The 4,720-nt window shown below is 38.1% G+C and overlaps 1 pseudogene; it reads right to left on the bottom strand.

Moving 5' to 3' along the window:
* Positions 1-4,603: 4,603 nt before the first annotated feature.
* On the bottom strand, positions 4,604-4,720 carry LOC124552783 (annotated as a pseudogene).

Below are 4,720 nucleotides of genomic sequence, written 5' to 3'. Positions count from 1 at the left end.
GTAGATTGACTGCTGCAAGTATTGAGTGTAGTGGGCAGGGGCACTACAGATGTAGTGTGTGGACAGTAAGTTGGAAATGTGGGTCTCACAAGGAGCGTGCCACAGATAAGTCCTTGCAGTCGCACTGTCCTCTGTGTCCTTGATGGCTCAGTCGGATAGAGTATCTGCTGTGTAAGCAGGAGATCCCATATTTGAATCTTGGTCGGGGCACTCATTTTCAACTGTCCCTGTTGATATCTATCAATGCCTGTAAGCAGCTAATGGTCTGGATTTCATTGTAATTTCACTCTTGTGACATTTAGTGATCAAATATGCTTTACCTATTGGATTAAGATACATTTGATCAAATAGTTTCGCATTAGGCAGAAAAATATACAAATGATGGTTTTGTTTTATGAAGCACAGGTTTCAGCCTGCAGTATGATTGATAAAGGCCCCAAAAAGGTTTTTCTAGAAACTCAGGTTTTCTAGTTTGAATATTTCATTAAATAACAAGTTTCTCTGCTAAAATTATATATTTCTGGAGTCACAAAAACTAGGGCTGCAATACCGTGACACTAGATTTCTGAAAGGATTAGATTTGAAGATACTGTAAACTGACATTTTGAATAAAGATAACATCTTAATTAAACAATTTTCAGAAAAGACAATATGTTCTTTCAAAATATGAAAATTATGAGTTTCAAATGAGGTGTGTGAATCCTAAAACAAATCACTGAATTGTTCTCCTGAACAATGTTGTAACTGATATTTTGTCAAAGTGAAAAATGTTAAAATAGAGTAGTCTCACATCCCAAATCTGTTTTTTAAAATATTTCCTCCTCACATTTTTGTGGTAACATTGTCGAACCACTATGTTCTTTGTTGCTGCAAACAACACTGTAAGTATACACATTATGGGTGATGTATTGAATGTTGTGATAATGAGTGGTGTGCAAAATAGCATGAATAAAGGAAGAGAATTTAAAGTTAACATTTGTGGATGGAAGGACATTGAAGGATAGTGGATGCACTTATACACTGAGGACAAATGGTCCTGTTCTGTGAAAATTGCCACCTACTGACGGGAGTAGAACGGTGTTATAACTGTTACACATAATGAAAAAGTTCCTCATATCTCACATAACAAAAAAGTAGTTGTGTTAAATATTTGCAAGTTAAAATATACTACTTTAACCCTTAGTCCAAGCTGGATTATCGATTTAATGATTATTTCGCTGCTGCAGACCAGAAATTGCTTGTTACAGGCCATGGTTTCATGTGAAAGAGTTTTTACCCTTATAGATAGAACACTGGAAAAATAGTAAATATGGTAATTATACAGTTATAAATGTATGACGTATCCAAGAAATATTCTCACTGATAGTAAAATATATAAAGAAGCAAACTCAATTTGTGTTTGTGTGTTTTCTAGCTTCTCTTCAATATTTGGTAAATTAAGGGGCGTTTTTGGCAAACAATACACTTTATTCATTTTAGTATTTTGTCCATATTCAGCAACTGTATTACATAATGAAATAATCAGTAACCAGTTGCATATAAGAATTTTAATTTCTTGACTGGTTTCAGGCACTTAGCGCCCTTCTCCAGAAGATTATGCATATTGCATTATTTGCGAGTGTCAATAATAAAGTGCGTACAGCACAATATGCACTTTGTTGTTGACACTTGTAAATAATGAAATTGGCTTAACCTTCTGAAGAAGGGCACTAAGTGCCCAAAACGGCTCAAGAAATTAAATTTCTTATAGGCAATGGGTTGCTTATTATTTCATTATATTATATAGCTTATTCATTTTAAAATGATTGTAAGAATACTTGACTTTCAACCACATAGCTCCAGAATACAGAAAGCTAGTTAGAGATGGCCTCATTTGCTGTTTGCAACATTTCCCATTTATGAATGACATTAGGGGTGGGGCAGGAATACAGAACTGAACATGCATCATTTGGGTTAACTGTCAGTAATAGGTTTGAACAACACACAGGTGTCACAGAGATGCTTTGGGTACTGTAGGGAAGGTTTATTCTTTCCGAGGAACACTACTGAGAAAATTTAGAGACCCAGCATTTGAAGCTGACTGAAAAATGATTCTACTGCCTCTGACATAATTTGTGCATAAGGACCACAAAGATAAGATATGAGAAATTGGGGCTCATGTAGAGGCATATAGACAGTTTCTTTTCCATCACTCTATTTGTGAGCAGAACAGGAAAAGAAATGACTTTTGTTGGTATGGGGTACCCTCCTCCATGAACTGTATGGTGGATTGTAATGTAGCTCTGTAGATGTAGATGAATTCATTGAGCAGCTAGCTCATGTTCTACAGTGGCGTTTTTGCTGGTACTGTACTTCGTTCCAGTATTGTGGTATTTCAAATATTGCACACTGTGTATTGAAGCAAAAATACACTGTTTAACTGGAGGCTTCCTGGTTTTTTTCCAATTTCTGCCAACTGAGTACTGGAGTGAAACTGTTTAAGTTAGGCTACTTCAAAATATTTGCTAGAATAATAAGTGAAATGGGAAACAGATTTCACATATACCACAATAATCCATTTCACTTTAATTTCCTGCCAGGAAAGCGTTAATGAGAGCTGTGTATCTTATTTTGAAAAATATTCCATTTACTTCAAGGTAGTTTCCAGAATATAGATGTAGATTTTGAGGCCATATGTAGCAGAAAGATTGATACAGTGGAGCTAATTAACAAAATAGCTGCTTTCAGATTCTTCTTGTACACTCTTTTTTTTATGTGTCAGTTACAAGATGCTCATCCAAACACTGAACAATGCAAACTTCATGTAGGAAAATCAACAATGTAGGTATGTAGGTAAAGATAGATTGCAACTTACCATACAGAAGACACAACAAGTTGCCTTGGCCACAGCTGTCATTGGCAACAGCCAAACAGAGAAACACACACCATTCATGCACACAAGCAAGAACACCTCACACACTCATGACCGCCAACTCTGTGAGCACTGACCTGAGTTGCCAGAGTAGGCAATCATGCATGTTTGAGGTATGCTTGCTTGTGTGTGTGAATGGTGAGTGTTTGACTGTTGCCGATGAAGGCTGTGGTTGGAATCTTTGGTTGTCTTTTAATAGTGTCTGTCTGCAACTTAATGTGCCTTCTTTATAGTAAGTAACAACCTATCAACCTGTACCATGCGAATACATAGAAAGAAGGATCCTTTATTGTATGATTATATGATAGCAGAACAAACACTGGTAGCAGTTACTTCTGCAAAATATCTGGGAGTATGCGTATGGAACGATTTGAAGTGGAATGATCATATAATATTAATTGTTGGTAAGGTGGGTACCAGGTTGAGATTCATTGGGAGAGTCCTTAGAAAATGTAGTGCATCAACAAAGGAGGTGGCTTACAAAACACTCGTTCGACCTATACTTGAGTATTGCTCATCAGTGTGGGATCCGTACCAGATCAGATTGATGGAGGAGATAGAGAAGATCAAAAGAAGAGTGACGCGTTTCATCACAGGGTTATTTGGTAACCGTGATAGCGTTATGGAGATGTTTAGCAAACTCGAGTGGCAGAATCTGCAAGAGAGGCGCTCTGCATCGCGGTGTAGCTCGCTCGCCAGGTTTCGAGAGGGTGCATTTCTGGATGAGGTATTGAATATATTGCTTCCCCCTACTTATACCTCCCGAGGAGATCACGAATGTAAAATTAGAGAGATTTGAGTGCGCATGGAGGCTTTCCGACAGTTGTTCTTCCCGCGAACCATACGCGACTGGAACAGAAAAGGGAGGTAATGACAGTGGCACGTAAAGTGCCCTCCACCACACACCGTTGGGTGGCTTGCGGAGTATAAATGTAGATGTAGATGTAGATGTAGATCTTTTCCTACATTGTCGATATCTAAACACTGAAATAGCTTAGAGGATATTTATGACAATTCAGTGCAGTTTCAGCAAATTAAAGATGATAAAAAATTACTTATGGTGAAGCACACTGTTAAATTCAGTTATCTTGTTGTTGGAATATGACACAGTTGCTAAATTTGACTTCAACGACATTACAAGGGAATTGCCTGTGCACAAAACAAGGAAATGTAAAGTAAAATTATAATGACACAATTCTAGGCAAAGAATGTATTGACAGCATTTAATTACAGCCTATTTTCTTTGATTTCCTATTATGTTCTATATACTGATAGCAGTTTAAAAGGAGCAAAAAACATCGTTTCTTTCCTATACATCATGAAGAAATCTGTGTGCAGTAGTTGCCACAAACAATAAGACATAGGTTTCGTTTTACTTTAAATTCTTTTAGAAAGTATTTGTAATTTATTTACTACAATGATACATTTGATTTGTTTTGTGAAATATTTTTCATCTATATGCCTCATTTAGTAATATTTTTCCAATATAAGCACTCCGTCTTCAGGCCACAAGTGGCCCATCGGGACCATCCGACCGCCGTGTCATCCTCAGTTGAGGATGTGGATACGACGGGCGTGTGGTCAGCATACCGCTCTCCCGGTCGTTATGATGGTTTCCTTTGACCGGAGCCGCCACTATTCTGTCGAGTAGCTCCTGAGTTGGCATCATGAGGCTGAGTGCACCCCAAAAAATGGCAACAGCACATGACAGCTGGATGGTCACCCATCCAAGTGCTGACCACGCCCCACAGCGCTTAACTTCGGTGATCTCACGGGAACCGGTGTATCCACTGCGGCAAAGCCGTTGCC

The sequence above is a fragment of the Schistocerca americana genome, chromosome 10 (genome assembly GCF_021461395.2).
Source record: "Schistocerca americana isolate TAMUIC-IGC-003095 chromosome 10, iqSchAmer2.1, whole genome shotgun sequence".
In the NCBI taxonomy this organism is placed as follows: domain Eukaryota; kingdom Metazoa; phylum Arthropoda; class Insecta; order Orthoptera; family Acrididae; genus Schistocerca; species Schistocerca americana.
Note: the sequence above shows the minus strand (reverse complement) of the source record. Positions and strands in the feature narration are given on the sequence as shown.